General features: G+C 46.7%; 1 protein-coding gene across 6 annotated transcripts in view; it reads right to left on the bottom strand.

Moving 5' to 3' along the window:
* The window catches only part of LOC134338586 (unconventional myosin-XVIIIb-like), a 471,306-nt gene extending 457,961 nt beyond the window's left edge, over positions 1–13,345 (bottom strand). For 4 of the 6 annotated variants that reach the window (XM_063034529.1, XM_063034531.1, XM_063034532.1 and 1 more), the window contains exon 1: positions 13,210–13,345. The gene's annotated coding sequence lies outside the window, so the exon portion shown is untranslated. The remainder of the gene's footprint in view (positions 1–13,209) is intronic. The other 2 variants (XM_063034530.1, XM_063034535.1) reach the window with 1 other exon arrangement.
* Between the last annotated feature and the right edge of the window lie 5,405 nt (positions 13,346–18,750).

Below are 18,750 nucleotides of genomic sequence, written 5' to 3'. Positions count from 1 at the left end.
ATTTTTCCATCTATCTCCAGGCCATTAGCCCAATCAATCTTACATTAAATACCAGCATCTCCACTTCCCCTCAGCTAAGATTTCTTCATATTTTAATTAATCAATCGTTTCCCACTTAATGAAGCACTGTGTGGAGTGCTCGTGTGCCACAAAGCCCCGTACAATGTCCCTTGGCCATACTGTTGTGTTTTAATGATGTTGATTAATGTGCTAAAATGCTCTCATTGATAAAGCATGCCTCGTCTGCCAGTGACACAGTTCTTCAACAAGGAACAATCCTCTGCCCTTCAGCCCAAAGTTATTTTGACACAGATTGAATGTATTTTTCTCGGCTTTCAGACAAAAACTGTAAAGGTGTTCGAACTTTAAGGGTTTGTAGCATGAATGACTTTTTGGATGTGGAGGAGACTTATTATAGCTTCAGTTCTACAGTATATCTATGTTCCACAACTACGTTCCACGTGAAGGTCTACAACGTCGGAATCCTCAGCAGAAAACATCAGCTGTTTCTTGCCCTCCATAGATGCTGCCTGACCTGCTGAGTCTTCCAGTGTTGTGTATGTCGCTTCTGCTCTACCCCACGTTGTTTAGGTACCTGCCTGGAGACGTGTGCTCACTGCAGACACAGCGTCTCAGGGGAAGTGCACTGGGCTGGATTGTTCTCAGCACTGACCTCTGAGGAACTTGCCATTGAGGGGCAGTGGGCGCCGTGATGTCAGACTCCAGTAGGCGAAGCAGTGTCATCACACTGGATTGCTGACAGGCAGCACACCAAGAAGCAAAAAGTTCTAAATTTCAGAACTGCTTAAACATTTCAACATTGAAGTATCCACAAGGGATAAATATATTATATTTCATGAAACATAGGATAAAAATAATTTTACTAAAAAAATTGAAAATAATTCATGTATACCTCCTCACACACAACATACCCATATACCACACAATATGTCCCCTCACACACAATTTTCTGAGGTGTCTATTGCAGCAAAGACATAAAATTTCATTTTCACCTCTTCAATGTTGTTGATATCATTTATAAATACAATTTATTTAAGGGTCCTTTTTAAAACTTCAAATCCAGTTGATGCTCATGCAATAAGCATCAAAAAGCAAACGTAAACCACTGAAAGTAAACACAAACAATTATTAAAAAGTTAAATCTCCTCAAAGGTAACCACTCAATTAAACACTAATGCAATGGACTCCTACCATTTCACCATTTACACTGATATTATGGGTGGTGGAGTGCAGATGCGTCTTTACTAAAGAAGGTGTAAGATGCTCCTTCTCTCCGCTAGCCTGCAGGTCACCGTTGCGCAAGGTATAGCACTTACTTAGCCCCCCAGCCCCCGAACAGGTGAAGCCAAGGGAGCAGCTGGTGCACACCACAAGTCCCGGTTATGCAACCACTAATGCCAGGCAGACTATCCCTTCCCCTCCTCATGTAGAACAGAGTACAGTACAGGCCCTCAAACTTCCCCTTTGTTACCTAGCTGGACTATTATCTTAATGAGGGGAAGGTTCAAACATCAGAGGTGCAGAGAAACTTGGGAGTCCTCATGCAAGATTCCTAGAAGGTTAAGTCTGTGGCAAAGAAGGCAAATGCAATGTAGGCATTTATTTCTAGGGGAATAGAATATAAATGCAAGGAGATAATGCTGAGGCTTTATAAGACACTAATCAGGCTGCAGAGTATTGACAACAGTTTTGGGTCCCAGGTCTCAGAAAGGATGTGTTATCATTGGAGAGAGTCCAGAGGAGGTTTATGAGGATGATTGCGGGAATGAAGGGGTTAACATATGAGAAGCGTTTGGCAGCTTTGGGCCTGTACTCACTGGAATTTGGAAGAATGCATGGAGATCTCATTGAAACCTACTGAATTTTGAAAGGACTAGATAGGGTGGATATGGAGAGAATGTTTGGATGTTTCCTATGGTGGGGGTGTCCAGAACTACAGGGCACAGCCTCAAAATTGAGGGCTGACTCTTTAGAACAGAAGGAAGGAGGAATTTTTTTAGCCAGAAAGTAGTAAATCTGTGGAATGCTCTGCCACAGACTGCAGTGGAGGCCAAGTCCGTGGGAATATTTAAGAAAGAAGTTGATAGTTTCCTGATTGGCCAGGGCATCAAAGGATATAGTGAGAAGGCAGGTGTGAGGGGTTGAGTGGGATCCGGGATCAGCTATGATGGAATAGCAGAGCAGACTTGATGGGCTGAAAGGCCTTAATCGGCTCTGATATCTTATGGTCTTGCCTTAAAGTAAAGATTATTTATTTGTCACATGTACATTGAAATATACAGTGAAATGCGTTGTTTACATCAATGACCAACAGATTCCAAGCAGTACTGGGGGCAACTGGCAAGTGTTGCCACGTTTCCAGCACCAATGTAGCGTGCATACAAGTCACTAACCCTAACCCTAACCCTAACCCTAACCCTTCCAGCACCAACGTAGCGTGCATACAACTCACTAACCCTAACCCGAACCCTAACCCTAACCCTAACCCTAACCCTTCCAGCACCAACGTAGCGTGCATACAACTCACTAACCCTAACCCGGATACCAACGTAGCGTGCATACAACTCACTAACCCTAACCCGGATACCAACGTAGTGTGCATACAACTCACTAACCCTAACCTGGACACCAACGTAGCGTGCATACAACTCACTAACCCTAACCGGGACACCAACGTAGCGTGCATACAACTCACTAATCCTAACCTGGACACCAACGTAGCGTGCATACAACTCACTAACCCTAACCTGGACACCAACGTAGCGTGCATACAACTCACTAACCCTAACCCGGACACCAACGTAGCGTGCATACAACTCACTAACCCTAACCCGGATACCAACGTAGCGTGCATACAACTCACTAACCCTAACCTGGACACCAACGTAGCATGCATACAACTCACTAACCCTAACCTGGATACCAACGTAGCGTGCATACAACTCACTAACCCTAACCCGGACACCAACGTAGTGTGCATACAACTCACTAACCCTAAGCCGGATACCAACGTAGCGTACATACAACTCACTAACCTTAACCCGGACACCAACGTAGCGTGCATACAACTCACTAACCCTAACATTGACACCAACGTAGCGTGCATACAACTCACTAACCCTAACCCGGATACCAACGTAGCGTGCATACAGCTCACTAACCCTAACCCGGACACCAACGTAGCGTGCATACAACTCACTAATCCTAACCCGGATACCAACGTAGCGTACATACAACTCACTAACCTTAACCTGGACACCAACGTAGCGTGCATACAACTCACTAACCCTAACCCGGACACCAACGTAGCGTGCATACAACTCACTAATCCTAAGCCGGACACCAACGTAGCGTGCATACAACTCACTAACCTGAACCTGGACACCAACGTAGCGTGCATACAACTCACTAACCTTAACCCGGACACCAACGTAACGTGCATACAACTCACTAACCCTAACCCAGACACCAACGTAGCATGCATACAACTCGCTAACCCTAACCCGGACACCAACGTAGCGTGCATACAACTCACTAACCCTAACCCGGACACCAACGTAGCATGCATACAACTCACTAACCATAACCCGGACACCAATGTAGCGTGCATACAACTCACTAACCCTAACCTGGACACCAACGTAGCGTGCATACTGTGAAAAAAAACCAAATTATCAGAAGATTGATGCTGATGAGAGAGATGAGGGAGACAATGGAGAAACATACAAAATGCTAATAAGAGAGAAGAGAGAGATTAACGAGAAAGACAGATCGATTGCTTTGAACCTGAACTGTTTGAAGTTTGATGGACAGACGATACCCCAGCAGGGGGAGAAAAAGAACAGGTTCGCTAAGGCACAACACACACCACGAGATCATGTGATAACGAGACCCTGAAAGAGCGGTGTGCACCCAAAATTTGGTGGCAGTTTGGAAATCTGGTCGCGGAAACCGACCATAGATGCACAGGGTGAAAAGGTACGATTGGCGGGAACCTGGTGTGTGTGTCCGCCCTTGCCTGGGTGCCGGGTTCACCGTGGAAGAACGGTTGTATCCGGAACGGAGGGGTCACAGTCGGTGACCACAGAAGACATAAAGGGGTTCGCCCAAAAGCTAACTGCGAAGAACATCAAGGGTCTGTTTGAATCAAAATTTGCATTCTCTCTCTTTCTCTCCAATGGCACAGCAGCGATTATTGCGAACTGTACTAAGCTGAACCGAACTCTGCGTCACTTGAGACTGATCATTTTACCCCTAGACTGCGATAGAGCTTGGTTGATTCCTATTACCCTAGTTCTGTTTACATGTGTGTTTTATCATTGCTAACCTGTTGCATTTATATCCTTGCGATTGGAGTACTGTGTAATTTGTTTCTTTAATAAAACTTCATTAGTTTCTGTTAAACCAGACTCCAACTAAGTGGTCGATTTCTGCTGGTTTGGCAACCCAGTTACGGGGTACATAACAATACAACTCACTAACCCTAACCTGGACACCAACGTAGTGTGCATACAACTCACTAACCCAAACCTGGACTCCAACGTAACGTGCATACAACTCACTAACCCTAACCTGGACACCAACGTAGCCTGCATACAACTCACTAACCCTAACCCGGACACCAACGTAGTGTGCATACAACTCACTAACCTGAACCTGGACACCAACGTAGCATGCATACAACTCACTAACCTTAACCTGGACACCAACGTAGCGTGCATACAACTCACTAACCTTAACCTGGACACCAATGTAGCGTGCATACAACTCACTAACCCTAACCTGGACAGCAACGTAGCGTGCATACAACTCACTAACCCTAACCCGGACACCAACGTAGCGTGCATACAACTCACTAACCTTAACCTGGACACCAACGTAGCGTGCATACAACTCACTAACCTTAACCCAGACACCAACGTAGTGTGCATACAACTCACTAACCCTAACCTGGACACCAACGTAGCGTGCATACAACTCACTAACCCTAACCCGGACACCAACGTAGCGTGCATACAACTCACTAACCCTAACCTTTACACCAACGTAGCATGCATACAACTCACTAATCCTAACCTGGACACCAACGTAGCGTGCATACAACTCACTAACCCTAACCCGGACACCAACGTAGCGTGCATACAACTCACTAACCCTAACCCGGACACCAACATAGCGTGCATACAACTCACTAACCCTAACCTGGATACCAACGTAGCGTGCATACAACTCACTAACCCTAACATTGACACCAACGTAGCGTGCATACAACTCACTAACCCTAACCCGGACACCAACGTAGCGTGCATACAACTCACTAATCCTAACCCGGACACCAACGTAGCGTGCATACAACTCACTAACCCTAACATTGACACCAACGTAGTGTGCATACAACTCACTAACACTAACCCGGACACCAACGTAGCGTGCATACAACTCACTAACCCTAACCTGGACACCAAAGTAGCATGCATACAACTCACTAATCCTAACATTGACACCAACGTAGCGTGCATACAACTCACTAACCCTAACCTGGACACCAACGTAGCATGCATACAACTCACTAACCCTAACATTGACACCAATGTAGTGTGCATACAACTCACTAACCCTAACCCGGACACCAACGTAGCGTGCATACAACTCACTAATCCTAACCTGGTCACCAACGTAACATGCATACAATTCACTAACCCTAACATGGACACCAACGTAGCGTGCATACAACTCACTAACCCTAACTCGGACACCAACGTAGCGTGCAAACAACTCACTAACCTTAACCTGGACACCAATGTAGCGTGCAAACAACTCACTAACCTTAACCTGGACACCAACGTAGCGTGCATACAACTCACTAACCCTAACCCGGACACCAACGTAGCGTGCATACAACTCACTAATCCTAACCCGGACACCAACGTAGCGTGCATACAACTCACTAATCCTAACCCGGACACCAACGTAGCGTGCATACAACTCACTAACCCTAACCCGGACACCAACGTAGCGTGCATACAACTCACTAACCCTAACCCGGACACCAACGTAGCGTGCATACAACTCACTAACCCTAACCCGGACACCAACGTAGCATGCATACAACTCACTAATCCTAACCCGGATACCAACGTAGCGTGCATACAACTCACTAATCCTAACCTGGACACCAACGTAGCGTGCATACAACTCACTAACCCTAACCCGGACACCAACGTAGCATGCATACAACTCACTAACCCTAACCCGGACACCAACGTAGCGTGCATACAACTCACTAACCCTAACCCGGACACCAACGTAGCGTGCATACAACTCACTAACCCTAACCTGGACACCAACGTAGCGTGCATACAACTCACTAACCCTTACATGGACACCAACGTAGCGTGCATACAACTCACTAACCCTTACATGGGCACCAACGTAGCATGCATACAACTCACTAACCCTAACCTGGACAGCAACATAGCGTGCATACAACTCACTAACCCTAACCTGGACACCAACGTTGCGTGCATACAACTCACTAATCCTAACCTGGACACCAATGTAGCGTGCATACAACTCACTAACCCTAACTCGGACACCAACGTAGCGTGCATACAACTCACTAACCCTAACATTGACACCAACGTAGCGTGCATACAACTCACTAACCCTAACCTGGACACCAACGTAGCCTGCATACAACTCACTAACCCTAACCTGGACACCAACGTAGCGTGCATACAACTCACTAACCCTAACCTGGACACCAACGTAGCGTGCATACAACTCACTAACCTTAACCTGGACACCAATGTAGCTTGCATACAACTCACTAACCCTAACCCGGACACCAACGTAGCGTGCATACAACTCACTAACCCTAACCTGGACACCAACGTTGCGTGCATACAACTCACTAATCCTAACCTGGACACCAACGTAGCGTGCATACAACTCACTAACCCTAACTCGGACACCAACGTAGCGTGCATACAACTCACTAACCCTAACATTGACACCAACGTAGCGTGCATACAACTCACTAACCCTAACCTGGACACCAATGTAGCTTGCATACAACTCACTAACCCTAACCCGGACACCAACGTAGCGTGCATACAACTCATTAATCCTAACCCGCACACCAACGTAGCGTGCATACAACTCACTAACCCTAACCCGGACACCAACGTAGCGTGCATACAACTCACTAACCCTAACCCGGACACCAACGTAGCGTGCATACAACTCACTAACCCTAACCTGGACACCAACGTAGCGTGCATACAACTCACTAACCCTAACCTGGACACCAACGTAGTGTGCATACAACTCACTAACCCAAACCTGGACTCCAACGTAACGTGCATACAACTCACTAACCCTAACCTGGACACCAACGTAGCCTGCATACAACTCACTAACCCTAACCCGGACACCAACGTAGTGTGCATACAACTCACTAACCTGAACCTGGACACCAACGTAGCATGCATACAACTCACTAACCTTAACCTGGACACCAACGTAGCGTGCATACAACTCACTAACTCTAACATTGACACCAACGTAGCGTGCATACAACTCACTAACCCTAACCCGGACACCAACGTAGCGTGCATACAACTCACTAACCCTAACCTGGACGTCTTCTGAATGTGGGAGGAAATCAGAGCACACGGAGAAAACTCTCACAGTCACAAGGAAAACATACAAACTCCTTACAGACAGTGATGTGAATTGAAGTTTGACCACTGGCACTGTAAAGCATTATGCTAATCGCCACACGGCCACATAATTGTATATGAGTGCATAACACTTGCTCAGGAGGCTGTGGAGCGTTCTCCTGCACCTAAATGTGTGAGCAGCTTCCGAGTGGGGTCACAATCGCCATACATGATGTAGAAAAAAGCCTTTCTCTGCTAATTGGGCTGCATTTAAACAGAACACACAGAGAAGGGGATGGACACAGAGAGTCTCACCCCATTTAAACAGAGCACACTAAGAAGGGAGTGGAGACAGAGACTGTCATCCCATTTAAACAGAACACTGTCTGAGAAGGGGGTGGACACAGAGTCTTTTGTTGGATTTTAAAAACTTCCCAATCATTCAACTTCCCACTCACTTTTGCTACAGTATATGCCCTTTCCTTGCCTTTTATGCAGACCTTAAGCTTCATAGCCACAGGCACCTGGCCCTGCCGCTTTGATTGTAAACTAACTGTGGCTGTGAAATCCATGCAGGGGTATAAATGGATCAGGTCCCTCTCATAACAAGCCACATTGTTTATCAAGCAATCGGGTCACCAAGGGTGTCCGTAATATATTTAGCCTCAGTGACAAACTTTGTCAGTGCCAGCACACAGACAGGTCTCAGCTTCTGCAGTGTGCTACCAAAGCCTGTATTTACATAGCATCCTATCACTTCACACACTCCACCAGCCGAGCAGATTACCCAGAAACAGAGGGCTTCTCCCTTCTCCTGGCCATCATTTCTCTCTCAGCCAACAACTCAAAATGGTGACCCTGACCATTATCTCATTGTTTGTGGGCGAGGGATCACTGTGCAGAAATTGGCTGGTGCATTTCTTGCAAATTTCTGTCACAGGAATCTGATTGCAAATCACTTTGTAACATCATGAAGTATGGAGTATAAAGAGATTTAGCACAGAAACAGGCCATTCGGCCCATGATCACCGTTCTAACCATCATGCTTCCATTGCTACTCAATTCTACCCTAACTGATACTTTTCTCCTCACATTCCTGTCAATTCACACCCCCCGCCTTATTTTACCACCCATACATAAAATGGGGCAGCAGGTGACCTTCTCTGCTGTGCTTAGGGACAGATGAAACAATTTCAGCAGTGCAGTCAGATTAGTTCTAAGTAAATTTATTATCCAAGTATGTATATGTTGCCATATACGACACTGAGATTTGTCTTCTTGCAGGCATTTACCAAAAAAATACAATTGAAATTAGGAAAAATGATACATAAACAGACAGAATGACAAACAACCTCAATGTGCAAAAGAAGACAAACTGTGCAAATAAGTAAATAATGCAGAGAACAGGAGTTGCAGAGTCTGTGACAGTGAGCCTGTCATGTTCTGGTCCGTGAAGTCCGCATTCCGGTTCATGGTCCGGTCCATCGATCCTTATTCCAGGTTTTCCGGTTTTTCCTTGTCCTGTTGTGTGCCTTAATTGAGGCACATGATTCTCATTTTGGGCTGGCTACATACACTGCTCCTGGGTTCAGCTTCAGTTGCTGGACTGTTCCCTCCCATTCCCCTTCCTTCTGTAGCCTTGTCTGCTACCTTCGCCTGTGTCCTCGCCTGTAACGCCATCAGGTTCAACCGCCAGGGCAAGATCGGGGCCTTGTTGTGTCTAGATAAGGAACTGTCTTTCATTGTTTGGAACTGTCTCTGTGTCCACGCCTTCACTAGGTAGATCTGGCCGTTTTCCGCTACCTTGTGTTGGGAACTGGCTCTGTGTTCTATGTATGAGTCCCGGCCCTATGTCCTGTTCCCAAGGAGGGGTCCCGGCTCTGTGTTCCATGTTTCTGTCTCCCAAGACCAAGGCTCTGTGTTCTGCATTCCTGTCTCCTAAGACCAAGGCTCTGCGTTCCTGTTCTCCCTTGACCAAGTCAAGGCTTCATGTTCTCATCCTGCCCATGTGCCTCACCTAGCCCAGGAGTACCTCGCCCAGCCCAGTGCTGGGATTCCCTTGTCCAGTTCAGGAGTCTCACATCCAGTCCTGTTGCTACTCCTCGTCCTGTAGCCACGTCTTGTCCTAACCTAGATCTGGGGTCCGAGCCCCAGTCAAGACCCAGGTTTCGGGTCCCTGTCCAGTCTCTGGCTCAGAGTCCTTGTCCAGGTTCCAGGTTCCTAGTTCCTCGTCCAGGTCCCGCTTTCCTAGTCTAGTCCTAACCCAGGCCCTTATCCTAGCCTCATCCAGGGCCTGTGTCCTGTCCAGCGTCATTTCTTCCCCACTTCCCTTGCTTGCTTTACACACCTAGTCCTGTTCCTAGTACTTCAGTGTCTGTGTCTTGCATTTGGGTCCACTATCAAGGCCCCCCCGCCCCGTATGACAGAGCTTGTAATTTATAGAACTAGTTCAGAGTAGAGGTGAATGACATTATCCACACTAGTTTCCGAGCCTGATGGTTATAGGGTAATAACTGTTCCTGAACCTGTTGCTGTGGGAACAAAGGCTCCTGAACCTCTTGCCTGATGATGGTAGTGAGGAGAGGGCTTGGGCTGGATGCTGAGGGTCTTTGATGATGGACGCTGCTTTGTAGTGGCAGTGCCCCATATGAATGTGCTCAACAGTGAGGGTGCTTTGCTTGTGATGGACTAGGCTCTCTCCCACGACTTTCTGAAGCCCATTCTGTTCCTGGGCATTGACATTCCCATACCAGGCTGTGATGCAGTCAATTAGTACATTCTCCACTGTGCATCTATAGAAATTGGTTAAAGTTTCAGGTACCAGTGGCAAAATCTGGTCACACAGCATTAGTGTCAAATATCCAGTCATCAAACTGCTTTAATTCCATTTCCAAAGTAAATGCTGGACTCACTTTCATGCAGGACAGAAGGTGAACCCATTTCCTAAGCCAATGAGACAGCTCTCAACAATCTGTACATCGAGTGAGCTTCATTGGAGGTTTCTGCCCTGAAGCCACACACCACAGAGAGACTGACACAATCCAGAGAGCTTTAGAGTCCTACAGTTCAGAATCAGATTCTTCTGTCCACTCTACATATGCTGAACGTCAAGTCCTGCGAAGGGTCTCAGCCCGAAATGTTGACTGTACTCTTTTCCATAGATGCTGCCTGGCCTGCTGATTTCCTCCAGCATTTTGTGTGTGTTGCTTGCTTGTCCAGAATCTGCAAATTTTCTTGTGTTTGTGATTATCTTTCCCTACTCTCCAATTTTCATTATCAATTGGCCATGAAATGTCTATGCACATCTTTAATTTCCTTTTGTGTATCGCAGCCATACAGAATTCGAGAACGATGGGGCAACACTCAATCTGCTGGTGAAATTCAACAGTTCGAGAAGCATTTTGCGGGGAAAAGGAATTGGGTCTGTTCTGGGTCGAAACCCTGCATCTGGACCCAAAATGTCAATAATTCCTTTGCCACCAACAACACCCATGTCTTGTAAGGGAATAGATAATTCTAAGATACTGTATGTTATCCTTGCAACCAGGGCATAATTAATAAATGAATTGAAGGGAAGCACGTTCATTGTGCGGCACTGCTGGTATGGAACTTGTCACCCACCAGTGACTGGGTATAACATCAGCTCCTCTCTGTCTCCTACAACAGAATGAAAATCATACAAATAGGATGAGGTGGGGAGCAGTAGGGAAGGTATTCCTGAACTCCTGAAAGCCTCATCACGCTAACTCCTGGGAAACCATCTCCAAGTAAAAACACACTCTAATAGAGCAGTCTAACACACTCTATTAACTGAAGTATGTGATCAGGCTGCTCACGGACTGGAGCCATTTCTGCTTCCTGCTTCATATTGAATCATTTTGTGAATTAGGCTATTTACACCTAAACCATTGAACAGTAAAGTACAGGCCCTTCAGCCCATTGAACAGTACAGTACAGGCCCTTCAGCCCATTGAACACTACAGTAAAGGCCCTTCAGCCCATGAAACAGTAAAGTACAGGCCCTTCAGCCCATTGAACAGTACAGTAAAGGCCCTTCAGCCCATTGAACAGTACAGTACAGGCCTTTCAGCCCATTGAACAGTACAGTACAGGCCCTTCATGTCATACTGAACACTTAACTTACTCCAAGATCAATCTAATCCTTCCTTTCTCCATGACTCTCCATCAATAAAGATTTCCAGAAAGATTCAAAGTGTGTTTGATAATTTTCACTCCCGGCCTTCTCCTGCAAGGACCTGCCTCAATTGCACAAAACCACTTCAAAGCCTTGCCCCACGTCACCGAGCTGTTTCAGGATCCAGTGCACCATTCAAAGTTCAAAGTAAATTTATTGTCAGAGTACATCTATGTCATCATATACAACCCTGAGATTCATTTACTTGCGGATGTGCTCAATCAATCCACAGAATAATTAAGCCCTTCATTAAAGCCTTGTGTACGTTGGTTCCTCACACCATAACCCGGTACTCCGGGCCTTCACACAGACCCCCACTGAGTTGTGGATCAACTGTAACCTGCTTTGTCATTGGCCTGTGCATCACGATTCCCTTTGCCCCACTGTGAAGAGTTACACATGTGAAATACAACTTCCAGGGAGGTAAGGTAAATGAAACCAAGGCTATCAGTGCACCATCCATGCAGTTTTCACAGGTGCAGCCCAAGGTCAGCTGCAGAGGAAATCACCGTGACAGGTGTTCAGTTAATGCACCTCCCGTCCTCATTGTGTCGGAGAGGGAACAGGAGGAAAACAGGGATTGGGAAAGAGCGGGGAGGTGAAGGAGGAGGAGAGTGAGAAAGGGGTGGGAAGGGGGGATGAAAAGGAGGGAAGAGAGGATGAGGGATGGGGAGGAAGGGAATGGGTAAGGGAGATGGAAAGGGGGAAGGAGGGATAATAAACTGGATATGAGGAGTCTGGGGTGATGCGGAGGGAGAGTGAAAGGTCACAGAGTTGGGAAAGGAAGTGAAGGGAAGGACAGTGTCCATACAAGAGGCCTCTCGGTCCCCACCTCCAACATGCTGCTTCATGAACTCATGTTCCCCAATGGGAATGTGACAGAACATAACCGAGGACAAGTCATCCCTCCCCAGCACAACAAACCAACTATGTTTTGCTCTTAAACCCCTGATTTCCACCATCCCCTCCCCCTGTCAGCATCATTCCCCAAACTCACTGGCTGTTCACCACCGAACCCCAACGCGCGCGCGCACACACACACACACACACACACACACACACACACACACACACACACACACACACACACAGTTTCGGAAATGTTTCCACACTGATGTTTGCTGTGGTGTTCAGCTTCAGAGTCCCAGCGAGGGCTCAGGCAAAGAGGCCAAAGACCAAGGTAACAGCTGCCCCTACAGTCACTAAAAATAACCCCTCTCCCAGGCTGCCTGCAGATGAACACCAAGGAGAAGGAGGGGAAGAAATGGGGAAGAATGTGCTAAATTCCTGATCAATGGAACGCTTGCCCCACCACAACTTGTAACGTACCTTCTAGAGAAAGACGCTCACACCTTTGTTGACTGTATCGTAAAGAGCTTGGAAGTTTTTTTGGAAAAACAGCCACTACCAGATCCCAGTCAGCAGGGAGGCTATGCACACGGAGCAGGAGAAATGTGATAAGGACTGAATGGCAGACAGACACATACACAAGTGTGATAAAGCAGTCAACAGCTGACTAGGCAATGCTCATTGCTATAAATACCCTATTTGGTTGCAGGTTTGGGCATCCAATGACGGTTACAGTCTGGACTACTGACCAGAGCTTGTGAAAAAGGAGACGCAGTGTAGGGGACGAGGGCTGAAGAAAGCAAAGAGACCCTAGGCCAATCTCAGACTCACTGTTAGTCAATCACCAGCAGCCTGGCGTTAATCACCAGCAGCCCAGGGTTAACTGATCCATTTTTATTTCTGAAAATAAGTAAAATGGAGAGTTATGTGGAAGGGAAGAGTTAGGTTGATCTCAGAGTGGGTTAAAAGGTCAGCACAACATGGTGGCTGAAATGGCTGTCCTGTGCTGCGGTGATCGACTGATGCTCTGTGAAATTGTGTGCATTTTATTTCTTATTATTGATGTACAGGGAGGCACAGGCTCTTCCGGCACATTGAGCTACACTGCCCAGCAACCCACCAACTTAACCCTAGCCTAACCACAATGACCAATTAACCTACGTCTTTGGACTGTGGGAGGAAACCGGAGCATCCGGAGGAAACCCGCGCAGTCACGGGGAGAACATGCGAACTCCTTATAGGCAGCAGCAGGAATTGAACCCAGGTCGCTGGTACAGTACAACATTCTGTAATCAAAATGCTACTGGGTTGCCCTACTGACTTTGTAAGCAAGTATCGACAATAACCAACTACCATCAGAACAGTATTTAGACAGGTTCACAGATAGGAAATTTTAGTGGGAATATAGGCCAAAAGCTGGCAAATGGAACTAGTTCAACAAGGCATCTTGGGTGTGATGGGCCGAATAGCCTGTTTTCAAGCTCTACAACTCTGTTGTGTGTCTCTCCAATACTAACACCACTGACTGAGCAAGGATTCCAGGCATGTTGCCACAGGAGGCAGCCATCAGACCTCAGGGATCCGTTTTTGCCACAGAGTGAACTCCCAGTTGATTTGGAGCCCAGCTCCGTAAGGGCCCTTTCCCCACCTCCCTAAAGCCCTTCGGCTCATAGAAACAAGACTGACGTTTAAGAATAGTCCCATTCAGTAGCGATTAGCTGGGTTGGATTTGCCTTTTTCTTGTGGGCAGAACATAACACAGCAATTTTCCACATAGTCAGGACTTCTGCCTGGTCCCATAATCTTTCAGTATCTAGCACTCTTAGCCTTTTCTTGGTATCATATGGAGTAAATCAAATTGCCTGGAGAGCAGAGCACCTCCAGAAGATGTCACTTCATCAGCATTTCTGACTGGACATGGTTCTAAATGACTTGGCCGGCTGGAGTTTCAGCCCAAAGGCCATGGAATAGTTTTTTTACGTTACCCAAATTCTGATCAAGTCGAGAAAATTCCTAGTTGCAGTCTATTGTGAAATATGAATCCAACACCTTAATGTGTGTTAACGAAGCATAAGATCCTTATTCCCTTTATTCCCTGGAGCGTAGAAGAATGAGGGGAGATTTGATAGAGGTATATAAAATTATGATGGGTATAGATAGAGTGAATGCAAGCAGGCTTTTTCCACTGAGGCAAGGGCAGAAAAAAACCAGAGGACATGGGTTTAGGGTGAGGGGGGAAAAGTTTAAAGGGAACATTAGGGGGGGCTTCTTCACACAGAGAGTGGTGGGAGTATGGAATGAGCTGCCAGACGAGGTGGTAAATGCGGGATCTTTTTTAACATTTAAGAATAAATTGGACAGATACATGGATGGGAGGTGTATGGAGGGATATGGTCCGTGTGCAGGTCAGTGGGACTAGGCAGAAAATGGTTCGGCACAGCCAAGAAGGGCCAAAAGGCCTGTTTCTGTGCTGTAGTTTCTATGGTTTCTATGGTTCCTATCCAAATTTGGATAGATATGCACTGATTTGGGATACGCAGCATGGCTTCGTGTGTGATAGGTCACGTCTAACCAATTTTATAGAGGTTTTTGAGGAAGTTACCAGGAAAGATGATGAAGGCAAGGCATGGATGCTGTCTATATGGAGAGGCATTTGACAAGGTCCCGCATGGGAGATTGGTCAGGAAGGTTCAGTCGCTCAGCATTCAAGATGAGGTAGTAAATTGGATTAGACATTACCTTTGTGGGAGAAGCCAGAGAGTGGTAGTAGATGGCTGCTTCTCTGACTGGAGGCCTGTGACTAGTGGACTGCCACAGAGATCAGTGCTGAGTTGCAGTTTGTCATCAATATCAACAATCTGGATGATAATGTGGTTAACTGGATCAGCAAGTTTGCGATGACACCAAGATTAGGGGTGTAGTGGACAGTGAGGAAGACTGTCATGGCTTGCTGAGGGACGTGGATCAACTAGAAAAATGGTTGAAAAGTGGCTGGTGGAATTTAATGCTGACAAGTGCAAGGTGTTGCACTTTAGAAGGACCAACGAGGGTAGGTCTTACACAGTGAGCGGTGGGGCACTGAGGAGAGTGGTTCAGCAAAGGGATCTGGGAATACAGGTTCATATTTCATTGAAAGTGGTGTCCCAGGTAGATAGGGTCGTAAAGAAAGCTTTTGGTACATTGCCATTCACGAGTACACGAGATGGGACGTTACATTGAAATCGTATAAGATGCTGGTGAGCCCTAATCTGGAGTATTGTGTGCAGTTTTGGTCACCTACCTGCAGGAAAGATGTAAATAAGGTTGAAAGAGTACAGAGAAAGTGTCTGTGGGACCGGAGGACCTGAGTAACAAGAAAAGATTGAAAGGGTTAGGACCTTATTCCTTGGAATATAGAAGATTAAGTGCTGCGGAGATTTGATAGAGATACACAAAATTATGAGGGGTATGGATAGGGTAAACGCAAGCAGGCTTTTTTCATGGAGGTTGGGTGGGACTACAACTAGAGGTCATGAGTTAAGGGCGAAAGGTGAAGAGTTTAAGAGAAACATGAGGGGAAACTTCTTCACTCGGAGTGTTGTGAGTGTGTGGAACGAGCTGCCAGAGCAAGTGGTGCATGCCAGCTCAATTTCTGTGTTTAAGAGAAGTTTGGATAGGTACATGGATGGAAGGGGTATGGAGGGCTATCGTCCTCATGCAGGTCGATGGGAGTAGACATTTTAAATGGTTCGGCATCGACTAGATGGGCTGAAGAGCCTGCTTCTGTGCTGTCCTTTTCAATTACTCTATGACTATAACGTGCTAGTGCAAAGTTTGATAACCTTAACAAATGATCTAATTTGTAAGTCTTGGACAACCATGTAATCAATATTAAGTTCGATATATTCAGTCTCAGCAATAATATTAACTCCCAGAATGCCCTGTTTTAAAGGCCTAGCTCTGAACATACTGTATGCCAACATCAGTGAACTTGAGACCAGGTATCCGGAGGCTTTGCTCATTGCAGCCAGGGACTTTAACCAAGCCAACCTCAGAAAGGCGCTACCAAAGCTATACCAACATGTCTCCTGTGCCACTAGAGGCCCGAATATACTTGACCACTGCTACACAGCAGTCAAGGATGCCTACCGTTCCGTCCCACGACCTCACTTCGGAAAATCGGACCATCAGGCCATACTCCTCCTCGCAGCTTACAAACAGAAACTGAAGCGGGAGGTCACGGTGTCAAAAGTAGTGTCGCTTTGGACGGAGGAAACGGATGAGGTCCTCCGTGACTGCTTTGAATTGGTGGACTGGTTAGTATTCAAGGACTCGGTAGCTAACCTGGATGAGTATGCCTAAACTTTATCTGGAAATGCTCGGAGGACTGTGTGCCTCGCAAGACGATCCGGGTATTCCCTAACCGGAAACCTCTGATGAATTATGAGGTCAAGTCCCTTTTAAAGGTTAGAGCTGCGGCTTTTAGGTCCGGGGATACCAGTCACTACTCGGAATTCTGGCGTGAACTCCGGAAAGCCATCAGGGCGCCAAGAGGCAATATCGAGCCAAGTTGGAAGCTCAGGCTAACCAGTCATAGTCATAGTCATAGTCATACCTTATTGATCCCGGGGGAAATTGGTTTTTGTTGCAGTTGCACCATAAATAATAAATAGTAATAGAACCATAAATAGTTAAAGAGTAATATGTAAATTATGCCAGTAAATTATGAAATAACTCCAGGACCAGCCTATTGGCTCAGGGTGTCTGACCCTCCAAGGGAGGAGTTGTAAAGTTTGATGGCCACAGGCAGGAATGACTTCCTATGACGCTCTGTGCTGCATCTCGGTGGAATGAGTCTCTGGCTGAATGTACTCCTGTGCCCACCCAGTACATTATGTAGTGGATGGGAGACATTGACCAAGATGGCATGCAACTTAGACAGCATCCTCTTTTCAGACACCACCGTGAGAGAGTCCAGTTCCATCCCCACAACATCACTGGCCTTACGAATGAGTTTGTTGATTCTGTTGGTGTCTGCAGAGGGATGCCAGTAGACCATGGCAGCGTCTAAATGAGATCACTGGGCACAAAGAAAAGGCTGGGAATATCAATAACTGTGGCACTTCTCTTCCTAATGAACTAAAGGTATTCTACGTAAGATTCGAACAGAAGAAGAGCGTCCCGCTCCCTCCGGATGAACCGGACCTGGTGGCATCGAGATTCATCGTCACCGAGGAGGACGTTAGAAGGACCTTCCCGAAGATAAATCCAAGGAAGGCGACGGGCCCAGATGGCGTCTCGGGACGGGTTCTCCGGGCCTGTGCAAGCGAGCTAGCTGGAGCGTTTGCGGACAACTTCAACTGCTCCTTGCTTCAGTCTAAGATCCCCTCGTGTTTTAAGAAGGCAACGATAATCCCAGTGCCGAAGAAGAGCAAGGTGGCATGCCTGAATGACTATCGACCTGTGGCTCTGACATCAATTGCTATGAAGTGCTTCGAGAGATTGGTTATGGCACACATCAACCACAGCCTACTGGTCAACCTTGACGCTTTGCAAATTCGCCTACTGGAGCAACAGGTCAACATCACATGCCATCTCTCTGGCCCTACATTCCTCCTTAGAACACCTGGAGAATAAAGACGCATACATAAGACTCCTTTTCATTGACTACAGCTCTGCCTTTAATACCATCATTCCAAGTAAACTGATTCCTAAGCTTCGGAACCTGGGCCTTAGCACTCAGATCTGCAGCTGGATCTTCAACTTCCTCACAGACAGGACCCAGGCTGTAAAAATAGGGGACAAGCTCTCCTCTACAATTACTCTGAGCACCGGTGCCCCACAAGGCTGTGTACTCAGCCCCCTGCTGTACTCACTGTACACCCATGATTGTGTACCCAAGTTTCCAGCGAACTCAAGATATAAGTTTGCTGATGACACAACAATTGTAGGCCGTATCTCGGGTAATGATGAGTTTGGGTACGGAGAGGAAATTAAGAACCTGGTGGCATGGTGTGAAGACAATAACCTATCCCTCAACGT

The sequence above is a fragment of the Mobula hypostoma genome, chromosome 27 (genome assembly GCF_963921235.1).
Source record: "Mobula hypostoma chromosome 27, sMobHyp1.1, whole genome shotgun sequence".
NCBI lineage: Eukaryota > Metazoa > Chordata > Chondrichthyes > Myliobatiformes > Myliobatidae > Mobula > Mobula hypostoma.
Note: the sequence above shows the minus strand (reverse complement) of the source record. Positions and strands in the feature narration are given on the sequence as shown.